This window comes from Rutidosis leptorrhynchoides, chromosome 1, assembly GCF_046630445.1.
Source record: "Rutidosis leptorrhynchoides isolate AG116_Rl617_1_P2 chromosome 1, CSIRO_AGI_Rlap_v1, whole genome shotgun sequence".
In the NCBI taxonomy this organism is placed as follows: Eukaryota; Viridiplantae; Streptophyta; class Magnoliopsida; order Asterales; family Asteraceae; genus Rutidosis; species Rutidosis leptorrhynchoides.
In genome coordinates, this window is record NC_092333.1 from 371,760,509 (window position 1) to 371,786,317 (window position 25,809).

Below are 25,809 nucleotides of genomic sequence, written 5' to 3' on the forward strand. Positions count from 1 at the left end.
TACCCTGCGGCTTTGTGTCGTTTCATCCTACATACCCTGTGGATTTGTGTCGTTTCATCCTAAACCAAAGCAAAAATCTGGTCAAAACCACAATCACCAAAACTTGTACCCAAAACCTTCAACAAAACCCCCTCACCTAAAAACAGTTTACAAAAAATACCCAACCTCCAGGGGTGTAAACCGTCATTTTTCTAAATTAAAATACAAAGTCCACCCGACCATTTCGATTAACATACTAAATACCCTGCGGCTTTGTGTCGTTTCATCCTACATACCCTGCGGATTTGTGTCGTTTCATCCTAAACCAAAGCAAAAATCTGGTCAAAACCACAATCACCAAAACTTGTACCCAAAACCTTCAACAAAACCCCCTCACCTAAAAACAGTTTACAAAAAATACCCAACCTCCAGGGGTGTAAACCGTCATTTTTCTAAATTAAAATACAAAGTCCACCCGACCATTTCGACAGTCCGTATCTTCCTCCTCGACCCGAGTTAAATTTCACCTACCATACCGTTAAACTCGAAATAATTTTATGAACAAAACGAAACTAGGTACGTTCGAAACGGACAATTTTTAAAAAACGCTAAACGCAACGACAGCCCGTATCTTCCCGCTCGCCGCGAGTTAAATTTTTCCACCAGCAGCGTCATACTCAGAATAATTTAATGAACAAAACGAAAAAAAAATGGTTTCGAAACGGACACTTTTTAAAAAACGCTAAACACAACGACAGCCCGTATCTTCCTACTCGCCGTGAGTTAAATTTTTTCGCCAGCACCATTAGACTTGAAATACTTTTATCAACAAAACGAAATTAACTACGTTCGAACCGAACCAAAAGCTCTCGTCGCATCGCGCGGGCCGGACCCGAACTAATTTTATATCAAAGATAACTCTTTTACAATAGGATGATGATATCCCCTACAAATAAAAAGTCTTACCTAACTTGGTAATGATTGAACCAAAGGTGAAGCATCAACTAGCTTGCAAATAAAAGTAGGCTCATTTTTGAACGACCCCCCTATCCCCCCATGCCCATCAATTATTACCTGACATGGCCACTATTTGATTTGTTTTAAAATTATTTTCTTTTTCTTTTATTTTTTAATTATATTTATTATGTTAATTAATAATTAATTTAATAATTAAATAAATATACCTTTTTAAATTTTGTTGTTAAATACAGAGTATGTAAATTTTTTTTACTAACAAATAAAATACTTTTACTTAGTTATACTCATACAAATCAAACAATGAACAATAACAACTTATTATAAACGTTCTCTAATCAACAAGATCTACAAAAGAAGAGTTATAATTGAAACGCCTAAATTGAAGGTACATATCTTATTGATTTTTATACGGACGTTCTCATTCGGAATCATATTTATAGGGATTCCGATGGGTTGGAGGTACCGGATAATAGCCTTGCAAATCCACTTTCACAAAGTGATTACCATGTACGCGAGCCATTACACCTATATAATGTGGTTGTGCCACGGGTTGACTGGACCAAAGAGGGAAACATGTCGTATCTCCTCGATTGCTCAAAAATATCAAAACCACATTGTACCTTGAAACAATTAGGAAACCCATTATCGGCATAATCATCCAATATCTTGAAATTGCATTAACATTCGGTGGAAGATCGATCGCTTGATAAATTTCTGATAATTCAACTGCTCCAAACATATTAGCGTACATTATACCATAATAGTTTGAAACTTGGATGTTCATATTTTTCCCAACGAAAAATCCGGCTTCGCTCAAAGCTTTCTTTAATTAGATTAACTTGCGACTCCACAACATTATTTATAATAGGCACAAATCCTGTCTAATCTTGATTGAGAGGAACCCAGATATGATTTCACTTTTGTGTGCTGACTCTCAACCCTATCAGTGGTTGAATTTTCAAACTTAAGTGATTTATCAGTTGCCACCAATACGAACATGTGCGCTTATTTGTTTAACCATACCTCATTAAGGTATGTCAACACATCTGAAAAATTTAAACATATGACGTCATTGTATAAAATAAAAAACAACTGATAAATTTGTTAAAATCATTTTTAATATTAAATGTATAAAAATAATACCTGGATGATGGATCAACTTTACTTAAGCCGGTCATAGTGATGCACATATGATGTCATTGTAGGAGCTTTAACTAACAACTTCTATGTATGATGAAAAGAATTCCATTCTTTATCTGACTTAAAATATTTTTTGCACTTTCTAAAACTATTTTGTCAAATATGTCATCTACAAAGTAATTTATAAGATCTTGAAAATACCTTTTCACATGCATTTATTAGAGATAAATCTCTATCTGTGACGATAATCCGCGGTTCGTACGTTTCGCCAATGGCCAACTTTAGACAATTTAATGACCAAATAAAGTTGTTAGTTTTTTCTTTATCCATCAAAACGAATGCTATAGAAAATGTTTTGTTAGTAGAAGTAACACCGACAATTTCAAAAAAAGGCAACTTGTAAATATTTGTATTATACGTAGCATCCATAAAAAAAATATGCGGAAATGTGAGGAATATTTCATATGAAACTGGATGGATCCAAAATAATTCTTCTAATTGATTAGTAGAATTATTTGTACGATACTGAAAGTCATACCCATTTACCTTCAAAAATGACATTACCACTTGTATAGGAGTCTGATTTGATTGACTAATTGCACGAAATTTTGCTTTTGCATTATATATTTATATATCGTAATGTTTGAAGAAACATTTTCAGGATTCCGCTACTTCAACTTCGCAAGGATTTCACTTGGCTTTACATAATTACTTGATATATCCTTAACTAAACATTCTTCATCATTAGTCAATCGCATTGCATATGCATGACCTTCCATATACACAATGGCGGAGATAAAGGAAGGCATGGGGGTATTGAGCCACCCCCAATAGGCCCAAGTCTTTAATATATTTAGTACATTTTTTAGCCCATATAACAATTTGTCACCCTCAATGATTTATTTTTTTTCTTCCATAAATCTACTTATATTAGATGGGCTTATGAGTCAACGTACTTTAATTAAAAAACTATGGGAAGTCCAGAAGTACTCCGTATTATGTTAATTGTTAAAATAAGTCATGCTAATAATATTAAAAAAAAAAAAAAAAAAAAAAAAAAGTAGTTGTAATCAGTAGCCGTCCATCGAATTCATCTTGCAAGTTGCAAACTGCTTCCTCTTCGTAAATCGTAACTTCTAAGTTAAACTCTTTTTAATTATTGTGTGTATAACGATTAAGAATATTTTTATATATATAATAGTTTATTTTGCTTATAATATGATTTAGCTCCAATTTTTATTGTTTTATTGATATGATTTTAGGTTAATTATGGGTTGAAAAAAACTATTCTTCATTTTTTTCTCGCGAACAACTAGTGCTGCCGAAGATCAACAATCACAAGAAAAAGTAAATAATGTTGTGAAAAATGTAAATAAAGCACAACCACAAACGAATGATGATAATATGGAAGAGTCTCCTCTAATTAATGTTGAAGATAATGACAAACTAAACTCGAGAGTTTAAGTTAGATTCATTAGTTAAGAATCCTAGTCTACGACCTTCAATAGTAGAATATCCAAGTAACCAATGTGATGAGATTAGACGAGAATATATTAGACTAGGACCTTATCAAATTCACAGATGGAATTAGTTAAGGATCCTAGTCTATGACCTTTTTTTTTTTTTTTTTTTGCTTTTTTGTTTTTTTTCTTTTATGTATTCACTCGATTATTGAGTAAACGCCCCTCGTCACTAAATTTTGACTCCGCCTCTGAATATATATTATACGATCATGATTATGTACTGGAGAAGAGAAAATTGCGGGTAATAGAACAAGATATGATTATGAAATGAGTGAAAAATAGATTCCAAAGCGCCACATATATTTTTGGTTGGATTATAATGTTGGGCGTGGAAATTATTATTATTATTATTATTATTATTATTATTATTATTATTATTATTATTATTATTATTATTATTATTATTATTATTATTATAAACTTAAAAGTATTAAAACTTACAAAAAATTAGTGGGAAGCCTAGAGACAATCTGGGCCCCCACACCTCTAGCAATAGCAAAACCTATCCTAGTAAAAATATGAGCAGCAGCACCGGCACCAATATCTTGCGCCATCGAACTCTTCTGAACCCGCTTTAGCAAAGAAACAGCATCCTTTTCTAATTCCCCAAGGGAAGAAATTGAGAAAGGAATGAAACCATAACCAATCGCCTGACAGCTAGATTCGTACTTGACCCGCTTCCGACGAGCCGCATCAACCACAGCACGTCCAGGGACAAAGTCAGAAAGCCCAGACTGTGTCAAAGGAGAAGACCCTGTCAAGTCAACACAAACATCGCGACCACAATCCCAGGAATAAAGTAACACATCTGCAGGTCTGAGGGCCCTGTCGTTCCCTCCAGACAACCCAATGTCAACCTCCTTTCTCGCTGAAATCCCAGATCGATAACAAACATCAACAAGGGAATCCCGAACAACATTATGTCGATGCTTAATACCCACCATACTAGCACAAGACACCGCGTGATCCCCGAAAATATCCCCAGTAAAAACCCTTGAACAGGCAGAGCATGCCGTCAAGATAGAGAACAATGGAACACCCAACCTGTAGCACAACACACATCGGTAAGTCTTTGCGTTCATCGTCTGACCCAACCCCAAAATAGGGACTGCCCTTAGCCAAGCAGAGGTGTGATCACCCTGCTGCGATTTCCATAAGGCCGATTGTCGGGGAGATAATGAAAAAGTGGATTCTGCAGAAGCGGTAACCTTTGTGAAATAAACATCTGCCAATTTTTTCATGAGTATGGGAGCATCGACCTCACTCTGATTACCTAAAATATCAAACCCAACCGTTTTATTAAACAGACCCAATGCATCTTCAAAAGCACGACCAAGACCAACAATACCCGCGTGACGTAGGAGCTTGGTCTACAACCCAGCAGACTGTAATCGAGAAGCCAGAAAAGCATAATGACGAACATCTCCCGCATAATAAACACCAAGCCCTCCAAATGCAAATGGCAAGGTGGCAAGCCGCCACTGCCAATCACCAAACTCAGGCCCTGAAGCAGTAACAATACGCTCCAAGGAAGATCGAAGGACTCCATCGAAAGCGCGTTGAGCCGCCTCAAATATACTAGGAGGACAAGTACGCAAGGTAAAGTAGAGTTTAGAAACTCCCGTACATGCCCTAAGCAACAACAACTCACACTGAGGATCATCAAGCTTAGCAACCTTATCCATAAGCGCATTGGACTTGGTCACCCTTTGCATCACCAGTTCACTACTAAAACCAAGATCGGAACTTGCGGGGGCCCCAAGCAACTTAACACCATTTAAAGGTCGAGCAATATTAGGAGGAAAGACACCTACTTGCCTGCTGCGAGGGTCCTCCGTAGGCCAGAAAATTTCTGTTTTTTCAACGTTGAGATGTAGCCCAAAACGAGGCCCATCGCCCATAATCAAATGCAAAACCTTCCTTACCACCAAAGTGTCCCCAATAATAGTGCCATCATCCAAATACCACGCCTGAAGACAAACCTCAAAATTATCTCTGATTTTAGAAATCAAGGGTTGTAAGACCAAAGCAAAAAGCAGCGGACCAAGGGGATCACCCTGTTGCACCCCCTGAGAAGACCATAAGGTGTGGTTCCCATAATACAATCTTGCTGGATTAGAGTAGCAAAATTCAACCCATTGAGAAATGCTCGGACAAAGGCGGCGAACTTCACGTAGCATGAACGTACGATCAACAAGATTGAATGCATTTTGAAAATCAACTAATAACATAGAGAGGCCAACATCAGAGCCACGATCCTCAATCAACCAATTCACAGCATGAAGAATAGCCTCACCACCTGAAGAAACACCAACACCAAATTGAAGACCATCGAAGTAACTTCCCAAAGACTGGCCAACCATAGCAGCGCCAACCTTCGAAACAAGACGTCGCCAAACAATACCCACAGCTATAGGACGAATACCACCGCCGGGCTTGACAAGCGGTGTGAGGGGAGCACTAGCTATATACTCTCCTAATTCCAAAGGGCACCTTCCAGCGAGAAAGAGATTAACGACCCCGGTAATAGAGCCAACCAACTCATCCGAGACTGCCACAGCACTACCACTCAAGCAATCATAAGGTGTTGTGCACGTAAACCATCCCTACCACATGATGTGCCCCGAGGAAAACTTTTAATCTGGCCCAAAACAACAGCAGAAGTCGTAACGAGGTGTAGGTGATCAACCGGCATATCAGGCAAGGATGGAGCTATAGAAGAAGGATGCTTAGACAGCAAGTCCACCAGCGTGGCGTCATTATAAGGAGCAACGCCTGATGAAGAAAGAACACGAGCTGCAGTAATGGTCATCACAAATCATCCTACGACACTGCTTAATATTACGCTCTTCCAAATCAAGGACCTCAACATCAACCACTGACAACATAGGAGAATCCTCTGTCAAATACTCCCTCACAAGCTGTAAACTTCCACCCGCTGTCCCCCAAGAGCAAATAGCACGGCAAATATTCTCTTCCTGATGCCGACGCTTTATCGAAGACCTAGACTCACGACAACTCCGTGGCCGAAAGGTTTTAAGGGTACAAAGGGGTAACACCAACAAAGAGACCCAACTAGAAATGTCATCAGGCTTAGAGACCACCTTATCAAGAGCACCTTTCAAAACCCGAGAAAACCCCAAACGACACTTGAGAGGGATAGACTTAACCGTGCGAAACCCCTTAGAGAATAAACGATCAAGGAGAGCCACATCAAAACCATCGTTATGATCACGCACCGAACCATCCTCAATACAAAGTCAAGCAGGAGAAGAGGGGGCTAGTGGCTTGGTAAAATTATGAAGTACAAAACGAACAACACCATTTCCCTCATCGGGGGGAGGCACATCTGGGCCTCTACCATGACGGCACTTAACACGTCATGTGTGTTTTGTAGCAAACACCACATAACCAAATCCCCATACGCCTAAAGGTAACATCAGCCTCAGTATAAACACCCAAATTAGAAGTAAGAGAATGTCGAGTGATATCCCGTGCATCGATACCACAATGACGATCACTAAGATGCTTGATAAGAGAACTTCTAACAAGCCCATTTCCACTCCCATTTTGACAGCCACTAAGACCTACAAAGGGACAATGAAACTTCACAGCGGCATGTGACATAGCTACACACAAACTTTAGTTGTAGTGCATAGCTAAAAAGACAGATGCAAAAACCTCATACACCGTAATATAATTAAAACCATGAAGCCAAGATAAAACTCATTGAGAACTTTTAACAAACACCTTGTGGGCATCCCAATAATATTATTATTATTATTATTATTATTATTATTATTATTATTATTATTATTATTATTATTATTATTATTATTATTATTATTATTATTATTACTAGCTTAAGACCCGCGAATTCGCGGGATTTTTTTATGGGTCAATTTTATTTGTTCGTAGTATTTTATATTTATATAGTATATGTTAAGTTGATTAGAAATATTGGTGTATTGATATTGCAAAAACAAAGATGTAAACTAATGATACCGCAACCCGCATGCGCAATATATAAGTATGCGGGCACTCGCTAGCATGCGTATGCGTGTACTTTGTATGCGGTATGCGGCATGCGGATTCGTATCGAATGCCTTTGTTCCCGGTGCAGAGGTTACTTGGTCCTCAAGTAAGTATCTTTTCCATAATTATATACGTGATTCGGGGGAGTTGGTTATGGAAGGGATTACCATTATCACGAATGGTTCTAGAATTAGGGTTTGCCTATATATACAAACCCTAATTATCATTCTAACCACGACAATCACGTTACGTAACCACCACCTACCACACACCCTACGTAGCAAGCTACCATCATTCATCTTCTCAAGGTTTACATGTTAGTTTCTTAATAGCTAGTGATGTTATGCGAGGTGTATATAAAATAGTTATTAATTTTAGCAGAAAACACTATTAAATACGATACAATTTTACACAAGATATTTATTTATTTACAAATGGGATATACTTAAACCTTGCTACAACACTTATAGGCAGTGTACCTAATCGTACAGTAGTGTAGTTTTTAGTAAGTCCGGTTCGTTCCACAGGGAAATCTTTAAACAAAGCTCAACGCTATATTAGTTTACTTTTATAAAAATACAAATATATATATAAGTAATATTATTATTATAAAGGGGGGGTTTTTACCGTTTAATGACCGGTTTGTCGATTTTAAGACTTTAGTCGCAGTTAAAACCTAATGTAAAATATTGAATAAATAAAAGACTTAATTTAAAGCGTAAAGTAAATAACGATAATGAAATTGCGAATAATAAAAGTGCGATAAAATAAAATTGCGATAATTAAAAAGTACGATAATTAAAAGTGCGATTAAATAACAATAAATAAAAGTGCGATAATTAGAAGTGCAATTGAATATAAAATAAAGGAAATTAAATATGAAATAAAAGAATTATGCTTATTTAAACTTCCGTAATCATGATGTTTGACGTGTTGATTTTAGTTTTATGCCCATGGGTTAATTGTCCTTTGTCCTGGATTATTTAATATGTCCGTCTGGTTTTTGTCCATAACAGTCCATCAGTCATAAATATAAATTGCGAGTGTCCTTGTCAAATTATTATTATACCCGAAGTTAAATATTCCAACTAATTGGGGATTCGAATTGTAACAAGGTTTTAATACTTTGTTTAATGAATACACCAGGTTATCGACTGCGTGTAAACCAAGGTTTTACTACTTTGTTAACAATTACACCAATTACCCTTGAATGTAATTTCACCCCTGTTTTAATTATTCTAGTGGCTATTAATCCATTCCCGTGTCCGGTTAAATGAACGATTATTCGTACATATAAATACCCCGCCCATCGTGTCCGATTGAGTGTATATGGTAATTTATAGGGACGCCCAATTGTAAATCTTTATATTAACATTAACAAACTTTCATTTAGTTAAACAAATATAAAGCCTATTAATAGCCCATAGTCTAATTTCCACAAGTGTCGTTCTTTTGTCCAAACCCCAATTATGATACAAAGCCCAATTACCCAATTTTAGTAATTAGCCCAACATCATGATTACTTCGTTTTAAATAAGCATAATAATAACTTAGCTATGAGACATTAATGTAAAAAGGTTGAACATAACTTACAATGATTAAAAATAGCGTAGCGTTACACGGACAGAATTTCGACTTACACCCTTACAACATTCGCTAACATACCCTTATTATTAGAATTAAAACTAAAATTAAAATATAAATTATATATATATATATAAATTTTACGTATGATAAGAGAAGAAAAAGATTGATGATTTTGATCAGAATTCGGTTGGCTTTATAGCCAGAGTTGAAATTTGGGGCTCCGCGACTCGCGGCAAAATACTTTTCAAACTCCGCGAGTCGCGGAGGTTAATTTTACAGCTCAGTCCTTGGAGTTTCTCTGCCGACGGTTTTTTTATTTATAAATATAATATATATATAATTAATATAATTAATTATATATTATATTATATTTATATACATAGTTAACTTGTAATTTTTAGTCCGTTGCGTCGAGCGTTAAGAGTTGACTCTGGTCCCGGTTCCGGATTTTCGAACGTCCTTGCGTACAATTTAATATCTTGTACTTTGCGTTTTGAATCTCGTACTCTTGTAATTTCGAGACGTTTCTTATCAATAATTGGAACCTTTTTTATTGTCTTTTGTACTTTTAAGCTTTTTGGTCGTTTGCGTCTTCAATTCGTCGAATCTGTCTTTTGTCTTCACCTTTTATTATTTAAACGAATATCACTTGTAAATAGAACAATTGCAACTAAAAGCTTGTCTTTCTTGAGGAATAATGCTATGAAATATATGTTCGTTTTTAGCATTATCAAATATTCCCACACTTGAGTGTTGCTTGTCCTCAAGCAATATTGTCTTGAAATACTAGAATCACTTCTTTATTCTTCACACTTTGTACATCAGTGATTTCTATACGGCGGTATAAACAATGGTAGTAACGATATGGTTTATAGTCCCACATGACTATAAAAATTTAGATCCATTAAGGAAATTGGATCTTTATGAAAACATTTGATCTTTTGAAAATTAAATCTAGTTTTTACCCTAGATAAGTTTTCCGGGATAACCCTTTACCGGTGTTTGCAAAATATTTTTGTGGGTTTGGTGGGTTTCAGATTTGAAAATTTTAGCTCAAAACTTGCTGTTTTGTGTCACCCACTTGCTAACCTTGTATTTGGAAAGCAACACGTCCAGTTTACTTGTCCCGTATATTACCTTTCGATAAACTACCGTCCGGTTGTAAAGGAAAGCGTTGAACAAGCAACTGTTAAGGCAATGTCCCGTGACATGCTTTTGATTATGGTCTATAACGTGTCGGACGCAATTACTATCCTTGGTAGGAGCAATAGTAAAGCTCACCCTTATAATTTTTTCAGTCTGGCACAAGGTCCTGTCTTTGACCATGTTATGCAACCACCGTTCTTACGGTTGACACCCGATTTAGTTCAGGTGACCTAATGAATTCCAGGTGAATTCCTAGGATTTTACGTTCAATGGTAATGAATGCATTGAAAATAGGGTTTTCAGAAAACAAATCGGTTTGTAATTTTGATCAAAATATTTTCTCGTTTAAGCTCGAGTTTAGATATCATCGAATTCCATGAGTTTGTAATTCTCAATCTTTAAGGTCAATCTCTAGGATTGAGTAATATCAGTCTAAAAAGCTGATTTTTAATCTTTAAGGAGATTATCCTTTCTGGGGATCTGATTCATTAGTCTTATCCAGCTAATTTGCATGGTGCCCCCCCATTGTACGAGATAAATCCTTCTCATGGTTAGGATAAATCTGACCACTTGGCGACCCTGTTTAATGCTGAGGTCCGTGGATTTCCTGCTGATTTTAGTGATGACTTTTCTAGATTTTTCGTCAACCTACAGCTGGTCTGAACGACAACTTCATGACCTAAATCAAGAAGCGCGTGTCTTTTTCGGAAGACTTTACTTCCTTTTAATGATGGAATTGATTCATCGTGTAGATCCATCTCTTCTTTTCTTTCATTGGGTAAAACAGTTTAGTTTAGTTCAAAGCAAAAGTATTTTCAGTTATTTGTTACAGATATATGTGACATATGTTTAAAATAACTTGGTAAATTTTCCCACACTTGGCTTTTATTTTCCTTTTTATCGTCCTCTATTCCATTTTAAATGAATTTTAACATTTTAGTTTGTTTCTCAATTTATGTCCTTTCCGAGGTAACAATAATTTCGGTGTTAAAACCTAGTTTTATCGTTCATAAATATGTATAAACATGATTTTGAATTCATTTAATTGAAAATTTTGAAAAATTTTACTAGAATTGGGTAGTCAGTATATAAGACTAGGGCTGTTCTTTTTTATCAGAGAGCACTAGATTCTAATACAACTACTGCTTTACTAGTTTTTTTTTAATGGTAACCAAGTGTTTAATATAAAAATTTTAAAATCCGAAAGAATTTAATCCCTTCCCACACTTAAGATCTTGCAATGCCCTCATTTGCAAGAAATCAGTAACAATTTAAATTATTGAGGGTGATTTGTGTGAAAATGATTAAATTTTTACCAAAGTTTCCAAATATATTGGCGTTTGTTTGCTGAATGATAAATGGTGCACATCATTTGTTCATTCCGTCTTGTTGTTATTTCACATATATTTTGCATCTTGTCGTCAAAATTAGTTGCTTTTGCTGAACTTAATGCCAGTCTTTGAAAATGCGTTGTTTTACCCTGTTGTGTACATAAGATAAACTGCAAACATATATACATATTTTTGAAGTTTGGTATATTACCCCACATTCAAAAATTATTAAAATCTAAGAATAAAAGTTAGATAATTATAAAAATGATTACAATATTAACAAAAATATTAAATGTATCAATAATTACAAATTACAAAATAAAAAAAAATAATAAGTAAACTAAGGATGATATTGGTACCAATAGGGGTTCCAGGCATAACCATAAGTGCTATAGAATGCTTCGGCAGGGTCATACGTAGGATATGGTGGCTGCATCTCTATAGACCAAGGAGGGAAGATGGGTTTCGGTGTAGGAATATAGTTTCTACCTATATGTTGGCAATGAGCTATGATCTGGTTCTGATGAACTTGCCAATCTTCAAATGCTCTCTGTCTAGCATTTTCGTATTCCTGAGAAGCTATAAACCTATGCATTTCTTGCATCTCATTCCCCCCTCCTACATTACCTTGCTGCTGGTTTCTCTCCACCTGTGGATGTCTACCATGGTATCGTACTGCGGCGTTATTTCGCCTCTTCAAAACTTTCGCACCATGATATACATTTAAACCTATAGTATCGCGGGGTTCTGGTTCTTCTACTAATAATCCCCCCCGACTTATATCCACACCGAGATATTCACCAATCAAAGTAATAAAAATTCCACCTCCTATTATGCTATGTGGTCGCATCCCCCGAACCATAGCTGATAAATAATAACCCACACAATATGGTATACTTACAGCGCTCTGTGGGTCTCGAATACACATATGGTAAAAAAAATCTTGTTCATTTACTTTTTCTTTGTTTTTACCCCTTTGTGTAATCGAATTAGCTAAAAACCTATGTATCACTCTTAATTCGGCTCTATCTATATCCAAATAAGAGTAGTTTCCCCCTTTGAAACGGTGATGGCTTGTCATTTGACTCCACACACCGTGTGTATCAAAATTCTCATCTATCTTTCTACCGTTTAGTATCAATCCTCTACAATCGGCAGACGCTAACTCCTCAGGCGTATATATACGTAAAGCTTGAGCCATGTCCAGTAAAGACATGTGGCGCATCGAACCGCCTAACAAAAATCTAATAAAAGAACGATCGGTTAAACTAGCTACCCGATCATTCAACTCTATACTACATAACAATTCTTCACACCATACTTTATATACAGGTCTACGTATGGTGAATAAACATATCCAGTCATTAAAAGAAGAATTACCATACCTCTGTACAAGTAATTCCCTAATTGGCCCGGCCAATTCTACAGCTTCTAAGGGTCCCCATTCTATGACCCTCGGTACCTCAACAACCTTAGAGTGAAGAGTATGCAAACCCCGTTGATATTTTGGATAATCTATCCAAAGTCTGTCAAATCTCAGGTTCGGGTGCAACTCTTCCAAGTGCATATCGGAAAAGGTCATGACTGGATGAGGTACATCCTGCTTGTAGTAGTTATCCACCTCCTGTTGTTCCAAATTCTCAGCAGGAGCATTGCGGGCTTGGGATGAAGATTCACCCCTTTCATTCTGCAAAACACATCAAACACAAATTTTGTGCATCCAAATATGCATTAGTGTCAGCAAAATCATCAATCAAAATAATTACAATGACATTATCAATTTATATCAAACTTAAGCTTATTTTCACATTTTTATCAAATCTACACTTTTTCAAATAAGCATATACGAAAATTTTCGCCAAGTTCATAAGCATTCAACTCAAATAACATGTCAAAATAATTATTACTAGCAATTAAACAAGTCTCAAATGGCATTATCTTTCAAAAATCAAGTTCATGAATTTTAGACTTGAAAAAGTCCACTTTAATTCTCAAAATCATGTTTAGGCTCAAAGTTTGGATCATTTAACTACCTAGACATGTTACACTACTCAATTTAGCAACAATTCATGACAAAAATCGGCCATAACCTGTTTATATCAAAAAGCCCCAAATTTGCTCAAGAACACAAACCCTAGATTACTCAAAATTTGAAGTTTAAGGCTTCTAATCATGTTAAACAGCATCAATCTAGGTTATACAAACATAATACATAAACAATTTAAGCTTAATTACACTAAAAAGCATCAAAATCAAATTGGGGAAAAAATAGCTCAAGAACACCAAATTTCGAATTAAATGGTATTTAGGTGTAGAAATTTACCGTTTTTCTTGAGTAATTCTTAGATAGCATCCTTCTCAACATGATTTTAGCAAAAGATTTGGTGATTAACGGTTAAAAATTGGGATTTTTGGGGTTTTTTCTCGGGTTTTTCGGGGTGTTTTTCGCAGTATTTTTTCTGTGTTTTGGGTTTTGGAGTGCACTGATCGTTCAGCTCTTTATATTTTTTTTTCTGATTTTCGGTCCCTCCGCGAGTCGCGGAGGTTTTGCACTTCAAACTCCGCGAGTCGCGGAGTTTGTTTTTTTTTTTTTTTTTTTTTTTTTGTTTTTGGCATACTTTAAATCAATAAGATTAAAAATAATGATAATAAAAGTTCTCGTCCCTCCCTCGGGTAAAGCAATTTCGGTTCAAAGACCTAGTCTTCAACTTACGACGAATTTTAAAAATCATATTCTTAACTTAATGAGATAAAGTAAATTTTTGTTTTTAAATTCACACAACTTAAATATAAAATTCAAAATTAATATTAAAAATTCACACCAAACTTAAAATTTGAAATGCATAAAATTAAAAATTAATATTTTAAAAATTAAAAATTCATACCAAACTTAATTTAAAAAATTTATAAATTCATATCAAACTTATATTAATTTTTCAAATATTTACAATTTTAAATATATTGTTTTTATAAAGTTTACAATATTAATTTAAGATTTAAATATTAATTTTAAAAACATGGTAAAAATAAAATTAAAAATCTTTTTGTCTTTTTATCCCACTTTAATCAATCAAATATTATCAAAAATATGCGCCCCTCTTTTCGGTAAAGTAATTTCGGTTCCAAGACCTAATTTAACTCATGACGAATTTTTGAAATATTTTGGGTTGATTGATTAAAGATATTTATACCTTAAGAATAAACGTTAAATTTTCGCAGTGATGTAATAAATTTTTAAATGATATCAATAATTTCGGTCGCCAAACCTAATTTTATTTAATACCAATTTAATACTTTTTAGCGAACAAATTAGCGTTTATTATCAAAAGGTTAAAAATAAAAATAAAAATAAAAACTGTACAGACATACCTGTGAAATAGATTTCTTAGTTATATGATCTATTCCATTCATAAGATAGTCGGTTTAATTGATTTTCCATGGCTACATAGGCGTAACCTCGAGCATTCAGTGTCTTTTCTTCTAAACATATGAACGGTCCGTCTCTGCATAAAGTAACAAATTCGGTATTTGAATAGGTTTGATTATTTGAACATTTACCTCCATGTGACCATTTTCCGCATTTGTGACATCGTTCTAGGTGTCGTGCTCTTCTTTTCGCTGCGGATTTTGATTTTTCTTTACCAAATTGTAACTTGTTATCTTCGCATCTGGATTCTTTTCTAACTCCGTCCATTCTTTCTCTGATTACTGATACTATTTCGCTCGATAGTATGTCATTATTACGTTTAGTGATCAAAGCGTGTAGCATTAGACCATGGTTTAGTTCACAGGCAGTCTTCATTTCGTAGAAACCTAAAAAAAATAAAAATTCAGAATGGGGGGAGAAGACTAGTTCTTTAGGGTCTGCTAGGGAAAGACCATACGTGTTCCATTTTCGAGAACTACACGAAAACAGACAATCTAACTCTAACAGAAATACATATTATCCTTTAAAGACTTGATTCTCCCCACACTTAGTTAGCTGTGGTGTCGAAATTGTGATTAACTTCGTTGTCGACTTCCATCGGGCCATGTATGTAATGTTTAACTCTGTGACCATTAACTTTAAATTCAATCCCATTTGAATTTATTAATTCTATCGTTCCGTATGGGAAAACTCTTTTGACTATGAATGGTCCAGACCATCTTGATTTCAATTTTCCAGGAAATAGCTTGAATCGTGAATTGAAAAGAAGAACTCTGTCTCCTTCTTTAAATTCCTTTGAACTTCTGATTCTTTTATCATGCCATTTCTTCGTTCTTTCTTTATAGATTAACGAATTTTCGTATGCTTCATGTCTTAATTCTTCTAATTCGTTTAGTTGACTTAATCGTAGACGTCCGGCTTCATGTAAATCAAGATTACATGTCTTCAAAGCCCAAAATGCTTTGTGTTCAATTTCTACTGGAAGATGACATGCTTTTCTATAAACAAGTCTAAAAGGTGTAGTTCCAATTGGAGTTTTGTAGGCTGTTCTAAAAGCCCAGAGTGCATCCTCCAATTTAATGGACCATTCCTTCGAATTTGATCCTACGGTTTTCTCTAGAATACGTTTTAAAGCTCGGTTGGTATTTTCAACTTGTCCACTTGTTTGTGGATGATATGCGGTGGAGATTTTATGAGTTACTCCATATCTTTTAAGAACTTTCTCAAGTTGATTATTACAGAAATGAGTACCCCGATCACTTATTAAAGCTTTCGGTGTTCCAAACCTTGCAAAAAGACGTTTTAAAAAGTTGACTACAACTCGTGCATCGTTAGTTGGGAGAGCTTGTGCTTCCGCCCATTTAGATACATAATCAATGGCTACGAGTATATATAGATTATTATGAGATTTTGGAAATGGACCCATAAAGTCAATACCCCAAATGTCAAATACTTCACATACTTGGATGACATTTTGTGGCATTTCATCACGTTGACTTATTTTTCCGGCCCTTTGACATGCATCACAGGATTTGCAAAGAAGGTGTGCGTCTTTGTAAATTGTAGGCCAATAGAATCCAGCTTCATAAACTTTTCTTGCTGTTAGTTGAGGCCCATAATGCCCTCCTGTTGGTCCTGTGTGACAATGGTTTAAAATTTTACTAGCTTCATCTCCAAATACACATCGGCGTATTATTCCATCGGGACAACTTTTAAACAGATGTGGATCTTCCCAGAAATAGTGTTTTATATCACTGAAGAATTTCTTTCGTCTTTGGTACGATAATCCTTTTTCAAGGAATCCACAAACTAAGTAGTTTGCATAGTCTGCAAACCATGGGATTTCTTTATAATCTATCTTCAATAGATATTCATTCAAAACTTCTAATTCGGGATTTTCAAGACGAGAAAGATGATCAGCGACGAGATTTTCTGCTCCTCTTTTATCTCGGATTTCAATATCAAACTCTTGTAAGAGTAAGATCCAACGGATTAATCTTGGTTTAGCATCTTGTTTTGAAAATAGGTATCTAAGAGCAGAATGGTCTGTATAGACCACCGTTTTTGCTAGAACAAGATATGATCGAAATTTGTCAAAAGCAAAGACAATAGCAAGGAGTTCTTTTTCAGTAGTTGTATAGTTCGTTTGTGCTCCTTGTAATGTCTTACTAGCATAATATATAGGTTGAAATCGTTTTTCAATCCTTTGTCCTAAAACGGCTCCCATTGCAAAATCACTTGCATCGCACATTAGTTCAAATGGTAGATTCCAATTTGGTGTTATCATGATCGGCGCATTAGTGAGTTTCTCTTTAAGAATATTAAAAGATTTGATACACTCATCTGAAAAGATGAATGGCGCATCCTTTTCTAGGAGTTTATTCATAGGAGTGGCAATTTTAGAAAAATCTTTTATGAAACGTCGGTAAAAACCGGCATGCCCTAGAAAACTCCTAACTCCTCTAACATTTGTGGGATGTGGAAGTTTAGCAATTACATCTACTTTAGCTCTATCCACTTCAATTCCTTCTTTTGAAATTTTATGTCCAAGAACGATGCCTTCTTTAACCATGAAATGGCATTTTTCCCAATTAAGTACTAGATTTGATTTTTCGCATCTAATTAGCATTCGTTCCAGATTAACTAGACATGATTTAAATGTATCACCGAAGACTGAAAAGTCATCCATGAATACTTCCATGCATTCTTCTATCATGTCATGAGAAATCGCCATCATACACCTTTGAAAGGTTGCAGGGGCGTTACAAAGTCCAAATGGCATTCTTTTGTAAGCAAAAGTACCATAAGGGCACGTGAATGTGGTTTTCTCTTGGTCCTCGGGTGCTATTGGAATTTGAAAATATCCGGAAAATCCATCTAGAAAACAATAGTAACTATTTCCGGCTAATCTTTCCAACATTTGATCTATGAAAGGTAAGGGAAAGTGATCTTTTCTGGTGGCGTCATTTAATTTTCTATAATCAATACATACACGCCATCCTGTTACAGTCCTAGTAGGAATAAGCTCATTTTTCTCATTTGTAATGACAGTCATGCCACCCTTCTTAGGTACGCATTGAACTGGGTTTACCCATGGACTATCAGAAATTGGATATATTAATCCTGCATCTAGCAGTTTAATAATCTCTTTCTTAACTACATCTTGCATATTAGGATTTAGTCTTCGTTGGCGTTGCACATACGTTTTATGACCTTCTTCCATAAGGATTTTATGTGTGCAATACGAAGGACTTATTCCTTTAATATCATGAATCTTCCATGCAATGGCTGGTTTATGAGCTTTCAACACAGAAATGAGTTGTGATTTCTCATTTTCAGTAAGAGAAGACGATATTATTACAGGTAATTCAGATTCACCATGTAAATAAGCGTATTCCAAATGGTTTGGAAGTGGCTTTAACTCTAATTTTGGAGGTTCTTCTATCGATGATTTATATCGATATCTGTCTTCTTCTTTTAGCATTTGAATTTCTTCTGTTGTTGGTTCATATCCATTAGCTATAAGTGTAGCTAACATTTCAGCTTCATCAATTGGTTCATTACCTTCTCCTAAAGAACATTCTCCTGTTCCTTGTAATTCTGGAAATTCTTCTAATAATTCGGCATGTGCATCTATAGTTTGAATATAATAACATGTATCATCTGCAGATTGTGGTTGTTGCATTGCTCTATCAACTGAAAAGGTAACACTCTCATCCTCTATACTTAGGGTCAGTTTCTTACCGAACACGTCTATCATTGCTTTAGCCGTGTTTAAGAATGGTCTTCCTAATATGAGAGGAACTTGAGAATCTTCTTCCATGTCTAAAACAACAAAATCTACTGGAAATACTAAAGTACCAACTTTAACTAGCATGTTCTCCATTATCCCTCTAGGATATTTTATTGATCTATCGGCTAGTTGTATGCTTATTCTGGTTGGTTTCAATTCTCCAAGGTCTAGTTTAGTGTATAGTGAATACAGCATTAGATTTATACTAGCACCTAAGTCTGCCAATGCTTCTATTGAACTAAGACTACCCAGAAAACATGGAATTGTGAAACTTCCTGGATCAGATAGTTTTTCTGGTATCTTATTCAACAGCACTGCTGAACAATTAGCATTCATAGTAACAGCCGAGAGTTCTTCCATTTTCTTTCTATTTGAGATTAGATCTTTCAAGAATTTAGCATATCTAGGCATTCCTGAAATCACATCAATGAAAGGAAGATTTACATTTATTTGTTTAAACATATCCAAGAATTTGGATTGCTCGGCTTCAAGTTTTTCTTTCTTCATTTTACTCGGATAAGGAAGTGGTGGTTGGTATGGTTTAACATAAGGTTTATCCTTAACTGTGTTATCTTCATTAACCTTTTCAACTACCGGTTCTTTTTCCTTATCTTGATCAGGTTGTGGTTCTTGTGGAGTAGGAATAGTTTCATCAGAAGTTACAGGTATTTCAGGTGGTTTAAAACTTCTTGTGGTAATAGCTTTAGCTGTTTCATTCCGGGGGTTAGCATTTGTATCACTAGGTAGACTTCCCGGTTTTCTTTCACCTATTAATCTTGCTAGGTTACTTACTTCTTGTTCCAGATTTTGAATAGAAGCTTGTTGATTTCTAAATGCTTGAGCATTTTGTTCATTGGTTTGTTTTTGAGATGTGAAAAACTGTGCTTGAGTTTCAACTAGCTTCGTCATCATATCTTCTAAATTCGGCTTTTTATCATCGGTTTGTTGTGGTGGTTTGTTTTGAAAATTCGGTCTTTGCTGATTGTAAGTATTATTGGATACTTGTTGATTGCTAGGACCTTGTTGGTTGTTGTATGGAATATTTCGGTTATAATTCTGGTTTTGATTGTAAATTGGTCTTGGCGGTTGATAATTATTCTGATAATTATTTCCAGGCCTTTGGTTTATGTATGAAATATTCTCTCTTTGTTCCATTGTTAATTCAATACTGAGACAATCTTTTGTCAAATGTGGTCCTCCACACTGCTCACAACTAATTCGTATTGAGTGAATATCTTTAGTCATCTTTTCCATTCGTCTCTCCACAGCATCTATCTTTGCGGAAATGGAATCTAAGTCATGGCTAGAATCGGCTCTAGCTGCTTTAGATGATCTAATGATATCTTTTTCTTGGTGCCACTCATGTGAGTGGGAAGCAGTATTATCAATAATTTTGTAAGCATCAGTTTCGGTTTTCTTCATAATAGAACCACCAGCTGCTATATCTATGTCTTTTCTTGTAGTGATGTCGCATCCTCGGTAGAATATTTGTACTATTTGACAGGTGTCTAAACCATGTTGCGGACATCCTCTTAATAACTTTCCATATCTTGTCCACGCCTCATATAGAGTTTCATTTGGTTTCTGTGTGAACGTAACAATTTCTGCTTGAAGTCTTACGGCTTTAGATGCAGGAAAGAATTGTTTAAGAAATTTGTCAATTAAAACATCCCATGTATCAATCGCCCCTTCAGGTAACGATTCCAACCAATCTTTGGCTTCTCCCTTTAAAGTCCAGGGAAATAACATGAGATATATCTGTTCATCCTCCACTTCTCGTATTTTAAATAGTGTGCAGATCCTATTAAAGGTACGTAGATGTTCATTTGGATCTTCCTTCGGCGCACCACTAAATTGGCATTGATTAGTCACCATGTGTAGAATTTGTCCTTTGATTTCATAATCTGGTGCATTAATGTCTGGATGAGTAATTGCGTGACCTTGGCCAGTGCGTTTAGCTCTCATTCGGTCTTCCATACTTAAAGGTTCCAGATTCTCCATAATTGAATTTGTTGAATCGGTATCACTAGATGATTCTGATTTAATGGTTCGTTCCCCAACAATCTCTGTTTGAATGATTGGTGGATCCGGAGGAAAGTTTAATGGTTCAGGATCTACGAACCGTTCCTGAATATTCTCTGGATTCTCAATTGTGAGGTTGGGTTCAAAAAATGGATTATCGGAAATTTGAACTGAAGTACTTGGTTGACTGGATGACGATTCTAAAGAAAAATCAACGGCGGTTATATTTGTTAAACGATGTCTTGATCGAGTTACAGGTGGTGAACGTACAAAAGGTGATGAATGTCTTGCTCGGTGCATTCACTGAATATCCTATTAGTTTTTTAAAAAGGAAAGAAAAATTATAATAAGTTATCCAATTAATAGACTTTTCTGATTTTGCCCACGTTTTGAATAGCCAAAAGATGCAGCAGAGGGGCAGGATTCGTTTGGTCTCAATATAATTGAGGACTGTTTGGCTCCAATAACCCGGTCCACGTACAAATCCAACTATTACTACGAACCAGAAAATTTTGATGTCTATTAATTTAACCACTTAAATAAATTTTCATAATTTTAAGAAATTTAGATAAGAAGTAGAAAAAATTCTAAGTCCTAAAAACTAGAATGGCGAGAAATAAGAGAGAAAAAGAGTTCGTCGAAAAAGGTTGAAAAAGAAAAAAAAATGGTTGAAAAATAAAAGGTGATGGAAAAATAAAAGAAACTTATAAAAACTTAAAAATATTTGACTAACCTAACCTTATTACTACAACTAACTTAAAATTATAATCGCAAATTGATATTACTAATTGGAATGATAATTGGTACATAGTAAAAGGTCTAAAAATATTAATGCTTACAGGAAAAACTAAATCCCAAATGGAAATAACTTAAAAAGAAACTAAAACTTAAAAAGGCGTCGCAAAATTCTAAAGTACCTAAATCTTAGTCTAAAGAAAAAGCACTTAAGGAATTCTACGGCAAAGCCTAAAAATCTAGGAGTAAAAATAACTAAAGCAAAAACTAAGTTTAAAATTAAATATGAGCTAAAAATACAAAAGTTATGCTACAACGATTAAAAAGGGACAAAATATAAAAATATACAAAAAGTTGTAAAAAGTACAATTTTTATAAAAATATTATTTTTATATTATTTATTTTATTAAACTATTAATTTTACAATTTAATAAAACTAATTTAAACTAAAAATACAAATTAAATAAAAAGTAAAAGTTAAAATAAAACTAATAATAATAATAATAATAATAATTAGGTTAAAATAATAATAATTAATAATTACCGTAATTAATGCTCGATTAGGGCTTCCTGTTCGCGTGTCAGAGAATCTCCGCGAGTTGCGGTGATTAATGAAGAAAACCCCGCGAGTCGCGGGGTTCAGAATTTCAGCTGACAGGTTTTATCTTCAACGCGTTTTTCTTTATTTATTTATTTATTTTATTTTCTGTTTTTAATTTTTATATAAATAAAAATATTAAAATTAAACTTATATTTTTATAAACTAAAATAAAAATAAAGAAACTTATAAAACTTAAATATTTAACAAAATCTTAAAAAAAAAATACTTATATTTTTGTTTTTCTTTTTATATTTTCGAATTTTTAAAACGTATTTTTACAAAAACGAATTTTTAATAGAAGTAAGCTAAAAATCTTTTTTTTTTTTTATATTAGCGTTGCGCTTCCGGCTTTTAAGAGTGTTCCCCGGCAGCGGCGCCAAAAGTACTTGATGTTATGCGAGGTGTATATAAAATAGTTATTAATTTTAGCAGAAAACACTATTAAATACGATACAATTTTACACAAGATATTTATTTATTTACAAATGGGATATACTTAAACCTTGCTACAACACTTATAGGCAGTGTACCTAATCGTACAGTAGTGTAGTTTTTAGTAAGTCCGGTTCGTTCCACAGGGAAATCTTTAAACAAAGCTCAACGCTATATTAGTTTACTTTTATAAAAATACAAATATATATATAAGTAATATTATTATTATAAAGGGGGGGTTTTTACCGTTTAATGACCGGTTTGTCGATTTTAAGACTTTAGTCGCAGTTAAAACCTAATGTAAAATATTGAATAAATAAAAGACTTAATTTAAAGCGTAAAGTAAATAACGATAATGAAATTGCGAATAATAAAAGTGCGATAAAATAAAATTGCGATAATTAAAAAGTACGATAATTAAAAGTGCGATTAAATAACAATAAATAAAAGTGCGATAATTAGAAGTGCAATTGAATATAAAATAAAGGAAATTAAATATGAAATAAAAGAATTATGCTTATTTAAACTTCCGTAATCATGATGTTTGACGTGTTGATTTTAGTTTTATGCCCATGGGTTAATTGTCCTTTGTCCTGGATTATTTAATATGTCCGTCTGGTTTTTGTCCATAACAGTCCATCAGTCATAAATATAAATTGCGAGTGTCCTTGTCAAATTATTATTATACCCGAAGTTAAATATTCCAACTAATTGGGGATTCGAATTGTAACAAGGTTTTAATACTTTGTTTAATGAATACACCAGGTTATCGACTGCGTGTAAACCAAGGTTTTACTACTTTGTTAACAATTACACCAATTACCCTTGAATGTAATTTCACCCCTGTTTTAATTATTCTAGTGGCTATTAATCCATTCCCGTGTCCGGTTAAATGAACGATTATTCGTACATATAAATACCCCGCCCATCGTGTCCGATTGAGTGTATATGGTAATTTATAGGGACGCCCAATTGTAAATCTTTATATTAACATTAACAAACTTTCATTTAGTTAAACAAATATAAAGCCTATTAATAGCCCATAGTCTAATTTCCACAAGTGTCGTTCTTTTGTCCAAACCCCAATTATGATACAAAGCCCAATTACCCAATTTTAGTAATTAGCCCAACATCATGATTACTTCGTTTTAAATAAGCATAATAATAACTTAGCTACGAGACATTAATGTAAAAAGGTTGAACATAACTTACAATGATTAAAAATAGCGTAGCGTTACACGGACAGAATTTCGACTTACACCCTTACAACATTCGCTAACATACCCTTATTATTAGAATTAAAATTAAAATTAAAATATAAATTATATATATATATAAATTTTACGTATGATAAGAGAAGAAAAAGATTGATGATTTTGATCAGAATTCGGTTGGCTTTATAGCCAGAGTTGAAATTTGGGGCTCCGCAACTCGCGGCAAAATACTCTTCAAACTCCGCGAGTCGCGGAGGTTAATTTTACAGCTCAGTCCTTGGAGTTTCTCTGCCGACGGTTTTTTTATTTATAAATATAATATATATATAATTAATATAATTAATTATATATTATATTATATTTATATACATAGTTAACTTGTAATTTTTAGTCCGTTGCGTCGAGCGTTAAGAGTTGACTCTGGTCCCGGTTCCGGATTTTCGAACGTCCTTGCGTACAATTTAATATCTTGTACTTTGCGTTTTGAATCTTGTACTCTTGTAATTTCGAGACGTTTCTTATCAATAATTGGAACCTTTTTTATTGTCTTTTGTACTTTTGAGCTTTTTGGTCGTTTGCGTCTTCAATTCGTCGAATCTGTCTTTTGTCTTCACCTTTTATTATTTAAACGAATATCACTTGTAAATAGAACAATTGCAACTAAAAGCTTGTCTTTCTTGAGGAATAATGCTATGAAATATATGTTCGTTTTTAGCATTATCAGCTAGCGCCTACGACCTTGCTAGGGGCCTTCTGATCAACGACCATTATCGAAGGTGGACTTAATCACTTGGCCACCCCGCCGACATCATCATGTCGGCCAGGGTTATTCACGGTAGCTGGACCGGAGAACCTTGTTCTAAGACCCTTAAACCCCCCTTTACGTATTGAACAGGCATATTGACCCTACGGAAAATATATGCATGATCAAGTGGTGCTTTCATTGAGAGGCGAACTAGTTCAAGACTGTTTAATTACTTTTTCTTTTAAAAATGGTTTTAAATTATAAGACTTATTATTCACAAAATTTTTGAATTTTTTCTTTTACAGTATCATGACTTCCGGGGACTCATCGGAACGTACTCAAACAGACAATCAAAATACACCGTCTGGTAATCATCAGACGCAAGCTATGACTACGGGGGCGGGATACGCGCCATATCCTCCACCTGTATCCGGCGAGCCTTTTTAGAGGTATAAGCCGATATATCCAGATGGGATTACACCGCCAAGGGCAAACTCGCCAGTCACAACCACGCGGCTGGATTTTTTCTCGGTTGATCCAAGGGTCATCTTAATAGGCATTAGCGGTGAAACAGTAGGCCCGCATTGTAGTGACCCGAACTTTTCCATGTTTATATATATATTAAATGAAATTGTTATTTACATGATTAAGTGTTTCCAACATGTTAAGCAATCAAACTTGTTAAGACTTGATTAATTGAAATAGGTTTCATATAGACAATTGACCACCCAAGTTGACCGGTGATTCACGAACGTTAAAACTTGTAAAAACTATACGATGACATATATATGGTTATATATATAGTTAACATTATTTTATTATAAGTATGTATCTCATTAGGTATTTTAACAATGAGTTATATACATAAAAATGAGACTATTAATTTAAGAAACTCGAAAACGATATATATAACGATTATCATTATAACAACGTCTTACTAGGTACATATGAATCATATTAAGATATTGATACACTTGGTTAATTATGTTAAATGACAAGTAAATATATTATTAAGTGTATTAACAATGAAATACATATGTAAAAATAAGACTACTAACTTAATGATTTCGAAACGAGACATATATGTAACGATTATCGTTGTAATGACATTTAACTGTATA